Raw genomic sequence first — 9,756 nt, 5'->3', positions numbered from 1 at the left:
CTCTCACCCTCCTCATCTCTGGCCTGTACCCCAGTTCTGTATGAATAAATAAATAAATCTTAAAAAAAAAGTCATTGCTATAACTTTTGACACAGTCATTTTATATATGTATTTTTTTTAATCAGGTAACATTCATTTACATCTTTGATGTATTTTAGAAGTATAGAGTTTCTATACTTCTACATGTGATGTCACCACACCATATCACCAAAACACACATAGTCCTCCACAATAGCCCATTTTGTTCTCTCCCTATTTTTTTCTTGCCCCTAACTCCCTCGGGTAGCTCATATTTCTCAGGTTTGTTTTTAGTTTGACTTATCTGACAAAGTGTATTGTTTCCTGTATTTGTCTTTCTACTTTTGATTCATTGAGCTAGCAAAATCCCTTCTAGTTCCATCCATGTTATTGCAAATGGCAATGGTTTATCTTTTTTTTTTTTAATATATACTTTTTTTTTTATGCATACAGAACTGGAGTATAGGTCAGTGGTGCAGAGTGTGAGAGGATTCACTAGAGTGAGAGTAGGGAGCAGAACACTGCTGAAGGGTGCAACAGGTTAGACAGGAGAGGTCTGCTATGCCATATGGGTCAGTTTCTGGTTGGTTGAAGATCGAACTAGTGTTGCAATAACTGGAGATAGCTTGATAGTGCTGTCTTCAACCCCTGTGCCACCAGTGGCCCCCTATTTTTTTTAATCGCTTAGTAATATTCCATTGTGTATATATACCACATCTTCCTAATCCACTCTTAGGTTTTTGGACACTATTGTAAATAGTGTGGCAATGAACATTGGAGTAAATGTTTCCCTTTGGAAAGGATTTTTTATATTCTCTTGGTAGGTAACTATAGGAAAAATTGCTGATCTTATGGTGGATGCATTTTTAATATTTTGAGAATAGTCCATACTATTTTTTATAGGGGCTGAGCTAGTTTGCATCTTTAGTGCTGAACAAGGGTTCCTTTTTCTCTATAGCTTTTCTAACATTTGTTTTGGTCTTTTTGATAGGGGTCATTCTTACACTTTAAGGTGATATCTTATTGTGGCTTTGATATGCATTTTTCTGACAACAACTGATAATGAGCTATTCTTGAGCTACTCTTTCCTGTGCCTTTTTATCATTTCCATATACTCCTTAAAGACAAAGGAGCTAAGAATATATAGTGGAGAAAGGAAATGCTCTTCAATAAATGGTGCTGGGAAAACTTAACAGAGACAGAGGAGTAGGTTGACCCACAGTCCTCAGATACTTGCTTCTTTTGACTTTTGGGTTTTGAAATATATATACCTCCTCCAGCTCAGAGACTGTTTCTTCAGTTCAGTATAATAGTAAGCCCATAAAAGGTATTATTCATGTTTCTGTAATTTTGACCTCTAGCATTTTTTTGTTTTTTTTTTTTAAAGTTTTATTTATTTGTACATACAAGAACAGTGTAGGCTAGTAGTGCCACTGAAATATACTGCTAATGGGACAGTGGGTGAGATAGGAGAGGTCTGCTGCACCTGGCTAGGGATAAAACTCATGCCATAGTGGCTGAGGATAGCTTGATATCCTAAGACTTAATCCCCTGTGCCACCACGGAGACCCCTCATCTGGCTTCTTAGAATTTCCATCTCTTTGCTAATATTGTGTGGTTTTCTTTGCTGTCCCCTTATCTTTATGAGTCTGTGGCTCATTTAAAAAATATCTATCTATCTATATAAATATTAATATATATCTATATCTATCTATATCTATGTATCTATGTATCTATGTATCTATCTATCTATCTATCTATCTATCTATCCATATAAATTTATGCATCTAAGAACTAGGATACAGGCCAGAGTTCTGGGGTGAGAGGATTCACCAGAGACAGAGTGGGGAGAAAAACAAAGGGATATACTGAAATACACTTGAAGGGAGCAGCGGGTGAGTCAGGAGAGGTCTGCCTCGCCATGTGACTCACATCTCTGGCGGGTATTAAACCCACACTGCAGCAACTGCCTGCTTTGCTTTATTTAACCCATTGCACTATGGGGAGGGGCCTCCTTAGCTCATTAATCACAGTTGTTTTGTCTTGCCAATCTGATAATTAGCATATCCATGCTACATCTAGTCCTACTGCTTGCTCGGTTTCTTCAAATCCTGTGTTTTACCTTTTAGTATAATTTTAATTTTTTTTTTTTTTTCTGAGTAGACTGACATGATCTAACCGGTAAAAGGAATAGCTACAAGTAGGGGGTTAGTAATTGTATGAGTTTGTGAGGGGCGGAAATACGCTGGAGTACTAAGATTTTTTTTATATAAAATTAACTATTTATTTATTATAATCCCAATGAATATTTCATCCACTCATTCAATAAGTATTTACTGAACATTTCCAATTTGTAAGTTCTTAGTTTAATTTACCACAGTTCTTGAATTTCAGGATATAAATTCATTTACAAATGTGACTCAGGATTTATACTTATTTTTCCCCTAGATACATTATAATATAGATGGAAACTATGCCATAAAGAAACAATTAGAGAATACTTACAATCAATGTGATAGAGTAGTTTTTTTTTAAAGATTTATTTATTTATTCATACAGAACTGGGGTATAGGCCAGAGATGCGGAGGGTGAGAGGATTCACCAGGGACAGAGTGGGGAGCAGAACAGGCAGATCCACGAAATACACTGCTGAGGGGAGCAGCGGCCAGGTCAGGAGCGGCGGGGTGAGGAGAGGTCTGCTGCACCATGTGGTCTCCTCGGGGCAGGCGGGGATCGAACTCATGCGAAAGTGGCTTAGGCTTCTCAATGCAGTGCTTAACCCACGGCACCAATCAGGGAGGGACGATAGAATAGGTTTTTAATTGAACAATTAAAAGGATATAGAAAGACACTACAGGCATATAAAATGTCAAAATTCACAGATTATTATTTAAAGTGATATATAGACTACACCCTTCTAAAAGGATTCATATACTCCACTAGTCATTCCTTGTGAAATTCATTACTAGAGGAAGCTAAATAAAATTTATCAACTATATGAAACAGAGTTGATTTTTGCCCACCTGTTCATAATATATCAGGACATGCTGTTATTTGCTAAATGGGTTGGAAAAGGAAGGGTATTATGCAAATACCCTTATATAAATACAAGAATCTATAGTTGTGAGGGATGTTTCTGCATATAAACTGTGTCTAGATTAAAGAATATAAAATAAAAACTACTGTAGAGTCTGTAATTAAACTTTTGTAGTTTTATAAATGCTTATGTTTGAGTTGATGTTACAAATATGCAAAATGCAGCAGATGGTCCTTGACAATTGATTTTCTGTTACCAGAAGCATTCTACATATTACAATTTTTGAATTATTTGCTATACTAGTTATCTATAGAGACTGAACCTGACATCTCACTCAGATTAACTATGGCTGTTTTAGTTAAAAAAAAAAAAAAAGTGGGCCCTCTCTGGTAGTGCAATGGGTTAGGATGAAGCACTGCAAGCTGGTCACTGCAGCTTCAGTGTGAGTTAGATCCCCAGGCCCAGAGGTGATCCATATGGTGCAACAGACCTCTCTTGACCCACTCACTGCTCCCCTCAGCAGTGTACTTCTTTGATCTGCCTGTTCTGCTCCCCACTCTGTCTTTGATGAAGCCTCTCACCACCCTGGTACCTATGACTTGCACCCTTATATGAATAAATATTTTTTAAAAAGTAAAATATATTTTTGGTTAAACTATAGTTAAAAAAAAATACCACAAGTGCAGCCTGAAATTTTTGAAGACTATAGTATTTCCTAAATCTATGTGTAATGGCATTATGAAAATACCTAAAGACAACCAATTTGATGAGAACATCCAAAATTATTAATGTCAACCATTTCCTATATAAAGGATTAAATATTGTTTTACTCAAAATGTTGTGATTAAATCTTCTTCAACTTTCACATTCTCAGACTTCACATTTTAAACAATTTTTGGGACTCATTATTTTAACATCTTAAATTAATATATGGACTTCTTAAAGGGTAACCTTTTGGAGTGTCCTTTGAAAGCACTTTCCATCTAAATAAAGATTTTCCACTAAAATCGGATGGAACATTTTTTTTTTTGCATATGCATTGCAATTTTGTACTCCTATAATTTAAGAAATACTTTGTAGTTAAAATTTTGCTTTTGACTGACAACTGCAATACAAACTTTTGTAACTCCCAAATGGAAAATAACTTGTTCACTGACCAGGAAGTCTCTATGTAGTCCTGTGGTAAAGAACAAAAAATAATACAAAAAGATTTTTGAAAGTGTGTTGAGGCACACATTTCATAAGCTTTCAAAAATATGTTTCTCAGTTAAAAATAATTTTATAAGGCTCTCTCGATGGCATTTCCTTGAGATTTCCTAGAGATTTCAAGTTCTCATCTGACACTGCCCACCACTATAGCTGTCCAAGAAGAAGTTGGAGAAATTCTTGTAGAGCTCCTCTGTCCTGTTTTGATTATGGTCATTTGTTTTCTTTTTGTTGAATTGTATGAGTTCTTTGTAAATCTTTTATGTGAGGCTCTTTTCAGATCTATTGTATGCAAATATTTTCTCAATAGGGCGTCTTTGTTTTAAAAATAGTTTCTTTTGCTCCTTAGGATCCTTTTAGTTTGATGGAATTCCATTGGTTTATTGTTCATTTGTTCCCTTCAACAAAACAAAGTCATCTGTGCAATCAATGTTGAAGAGTGGTTAGTCTGTTTTCTTCTAATTACTTTATGGTTTCCAGTCTTCCATCCATTTTTGAGTGAATGTTTTGTGTGGTGTGAGATAGTGGTTTAGTCACATTGTATATGTATGGCATCATATAAAAGCAGCCATAGGAAGGAACAACTTCAAATATTTATTATGCTGTATAATTTTCAATTAAATAAGACACAGAATTAAAATTCTCTTCAGAGTATTTGCCATTTTGCGCAAGTACTACATCTTGCAGTCAGCAAGTTGTTCATTTTCCATGTCAATTGCTTTCCTGAGTACCTAACAGCATATATTAAAGATAAAGAGAAGCAGAAACCTCCATAAGCATAACTTAACAAGATGAAAGGTTTTACATACATGTGTTTTAAACTCAGACTGGAATATTTTTTTGAGTTTTCAAATGAAATCCTATTTAGCTCGCACACACACACACACACACACACAAACAAAAACAAAAAGAAACTGTTCTTAATATCCTGTATGGAACTCTTACAAGTGATCCACAATAGGGTTCTCCCTGGTGGTACAATGGGTTAAAGTACAACACTCTGATGATATCCACAGCCGCTGCAGCAAGTGTTCGCTTCCCACCAACAGAGGTGACCCACATGGCACAGCAGACCTCCCCTGTACCTCCTGCTGCTCCCCTCAGCAGTGTAGTTCAGTCAGTCTGCCCGTTCTGTTCCCCACCCTGTCGCTGTGAATCCTCTCACCACCACCACCCCAGCCCCTGCACCTCCGGTCTATTCCACAGTTCCTTTATGCATGAGTAAGTATACCTTTTAGAAAAGAAAAAAAAAATCCACAATAGAAACTGAATTGAGAAATTCTGATTCAAAAGTCCTATAATATGTGACAATTTATTAGTTCCTAGATGACTAAAAAAGTAGGCATCAGACCTCCCTTTTGTGGTCGCTTTATGTTTTCATGATGTACAAAGTATCTTAAAACCACTGAGTAGTTCAAGTTTGCCAACATTATCAATTTTGTTTAAAACGACACCCATCAAAAGATTAAACTAGAATAAAAAATAAATTTTCAATGAAAATAGATTGTTTTGGGAGAATGAAAGGTTTGAACAAGAGTATTAAAACTGAATATGTATGTTGAATATCTGAATGCTGAAACAGCAAGGAATTAACAGAACTGTGTATGTTATATTATTTAAAGTTTTCATTTACAATGCACATTTGACCCTCCCTGGTGGTACAACGGGTTAGGATGCAGCTATAAGCTAGTCACAGCCACTTCAGTGCTAGTTAGATCCCCAGCCCTGGAGGTGACCCACACGGCATGGCAGACTTCTCCTGTCTCATCCACTGCTCCCCTCAGCAGTGTATTTTGTCAATCTGTTTGTTCTGCTTCCCACTCTCTCTGGTGAAGCCTCTAACCCCTGAACATCTGGCCTGTACCCTAGTTCTGTATGCATAAATAAATCTAAAAAAATAAATTCTAAAAATGTACATTTTATTTTAGAATAGTCTTACTTTTTTGTTATTATCATCTGTAACTACAGTGACATCTGTTTACATCGCTGTGTATTAGAAGTACAAGAACTCTCTCTCCAAGTCTGTAACCATACAAGAGCGACCAACGAGATGCTGACAGGGTTAGTCCTTAGTTTGGCTTTATCAGACACTTTGTTTGGTTGTCTGTACTCCACATATAAGTGACACTTTCCACTGTTTATTGTTCTCTTTCTGACTTATTTCACTTAGCATATTTCCCTCCAGCTCATCTGTACTGATACAAATGACAAGCTTATCTTTTTGACAGCTGAGTATTTTCTATCATACACATATATCACATCCTTATGATCCACAGATAATTTGGGGACATATTTGTACAGCTTAACTATTTAGGTAGTTCTGTAATGAACATGGGAGATTATGATCCCTTCAAATCAGTGTTTTATATTCTTCAGGGAAATACCAAGGTCAAGAATTGCTGGGTTGTTGGTTGTTTAATCTTTTGAGAATCTCCATACTCAATCCACTAGGGATAGAAAGAAGCCTGCATTCCCATCTACAGTGTATGAGGGTTCCTTCTGCTCCACATTCTCCCCAACACGTTTCTAGCTTTTTTGATATGGGACATTCTCACAGCTATGTGGGGTATCTTATTATAGTTGTCAATTGCATTTCTCTAATAAATAATGTTGAATATTTCTTCATGAGTCTGTTAGCCATCTATATGTCTTCTTAAAAAATGACCTGCTTAAGTTCAGCCAAAAAAGTATTGTGCTAGAACAAAAAGAGACATAGAAAACAATGAAATAAAATCTAGAGCTCAGAAATAAACTCACACAACAAAGGAGCCAACAGATACACTGGAACAAGGAAAACTTCAGTAAGTAATGTTAAGGACACTGGACAGCCATATACAAAACAATAAAACTAGATCACGATCTCACACCATACACAAAATCAAACTCAAATGGATAAAGAGTTGGATTTAAGGTCTGAAACCATAAGATACATGTTAAAAAACAAAAGCAAAGCCCTCCACAATATAGAGGTCTTTGTGGATTGTCTCTAGCAACATGGGAAACAAAAGAGAGTATAAATAATTGTGACTGTACCAAATTAAAAAAGCTTCTGAACAGAAAAGAAATGATCACTACTATGAAAAGATGCCCTGCTGAATGGGAGGTTTGGTGCAGTAAAGTAAAAGCGATCCAGCAAAGTTTCCAATAGGCAGGAACTTTATTGCACTCCTGGGCAAGAATCACCAACCCCTATTAGTCTGATATTCAAAATCTACAAAGAATCATAAAATTCAACAAAAAATAACCCATTCAAAAAAATCGACAGAAGAACTAAATTTTAGTATAGTTATATTTACAATAAAATTATCAAGATTATATTGGGATATTCCATATCCCCCACAGTTGCCCCTCTATTAATAAATTACATTAATATAGTACATGTGGCACAATTAAAAAATGATCATTGATGATTTATTTCTAACTAAAGTTCCTATTTTATTCAAATGCACTCCCCTCCCTTTTTTTTATTCGAAATATCACTATTCTGTTACAGAACCCCACCCAGGACAACACAGTGTATACAATAGTCAGATTTCCCTCTTTATCTGGACTCGGACAGTCTGACAGACTTTCCTTGTTTTAGGGCAGGTTAGTTGTCTTTGATGGCCTTTAGAGATATTTAAGGAAGATTGGGATCTCAATTGAGTTGGGTTTGTCTCAATTTCTGCTTATGATTAGAAGGTCATCATATATTTTGTGGACAAAGCACACTCGTGGAGGCATTGTATCGTATCACATCATAATATCAATATGACTTATCACTGATGACAGTAACCTGGATTTCTTAGCTGAAACAGTAAATAGTGTTTTTTAAGGAATCTCAACTGTCAAGCTACTTTCCACCTCCTTTATATACATATGTGCATGGAGGGAATATTTGTATAAGTACACAGATACAAAGAAATTGTGTGTGTGTGTGTGTGTGTGTGTGTGTAGATCGAGAACGAGAGAGAGACTCATACACATAGATAAAGATCAACTACTTTTCAAGTTTTCATTATGTCACTTCAATTTGTAAGAGACCTATATTTCTACTTGTTTCTTCAAAAAATAACAGAGGACCTGAAGAGGGCTGACAACGTTTATCACAAAAAGCACAAGGCAGTGTCAGCCTCTGTTAGCAGCTGTCATCGTCATCCGCCAGTCGCACCATCAACTCTGCCCCAGGAACTACTCTATTGACTGTGTATTGATCACAGCTTTCCTGCTTTTACTATATGTTAGTGTTATTTTTGACTTTATGTATTATTTAGTAAGATTTGTTAGGTTATTTAGAGAGTCTTGGACTACAAAGTTTTTTGCATAGAAACTAATGTCAATTGCTTCTTCACTTTATGTCATTTTGACTTATAAAATTTCATAGGAATGCTTGAAACTCTCTCCTTCCCCCAATTTTGGCAATTTGTGATTTTATTTCAATGGCTCAATGCATTCCTTGATTTCTCTGATTTGATCCATATAGCATTAATAAAATATGTAGCTTAATTTCCAAGTATGTGAGAGATTTTTATTTTATAATTTGATCAAGTACTAATTAAATTTCATTGTCATCTAATTATTACTTTTTATTTTAAACATATTAAAGTATGTTTAATGGCCTCAAATGTTATCCATATTGGTGAGTCTTCCCTGGGAACTTGAATGTTATGCCATGTGGATGGATACATATATTCAGGTCACCTATACATTTCCTACTTTCTGCCTGTTTATTCTATCATTTAGTAGTGCTGAAGTCACCAGCTCTGGTAACAGATTTGTCAATTTCCTTTTTTACTCCTATTACTTTTTACCTAAAGTGTTTTAGGCATTCTGTTTTGGAGAACATAAAATTTTAGGGCAATTTTGTTTTCATGGATAATGTACCCCTTATTATTTACTGCCTTCTTTTGTCATTGATATTTTTCTTTGTTCTAATACATATTTTAACATTATTTAAAGGTGAGTTAAATGCATACTCTTTAAATTTCTGAAAGATACTAATATAAGATAAAATGATTTATGATTTTTTGTTAAGAGGAAATCCTATAGCTATCTATTTTTTTTATTGTTGGAAAAAGCAAATGTAAAGAAAAAAAATGTATAGTTATTGCTACACCTTATAGACCAAGTTTCAACAACTAAGTTTCCTACTTTTTTACCTCTTTTTATTTCTTCATGATTGCGTATCCTGAATTCAGTTGAGTATAATCTATACCATTGTATAATTAATACAGTACATAATAGCATTCCCTATAATACAGAACAGAATAAAATACAGGTGTGCTATGTAGACACAGAAGTCTTGCATATGTGTTCAACATGCTAAACTATCTGGTTTTATTATTTCAAATAAATTTCCTAAAGCAAATGCAAAGCCTTTTGTTTCTACTTTAAAAATAGGGATTCGTTTAAATGTACAATTCTTCATCTTTATCTGAAAAGCCAGCAATTTATTTAAAATGTAAGGTAATGTGCATTATGCCAAAACAAGTCACTCACTGAGAGCAGAAATAAAC

Source organism: Condylura cristata, unplaced genomic scaffold, assembly GCF_000260355.1.
Source record: "Condylura cristata isolate star-nosed mole 26May11 unplaced genomic scaffold, ConCri1.0 scaffold00018, whole genome shotgun sequence".
NCBI classification, from domain to species: Eukaryota; Metazoa; Chordata; class Mammalia; order Eulipotyphla; family Talpidae; genus Condylura; species Condylura cristata.
The sequence above is the reverse complement of the archived record's forward strand: the minus strand, read 5'-3'. Positions refer to the sequence as shown.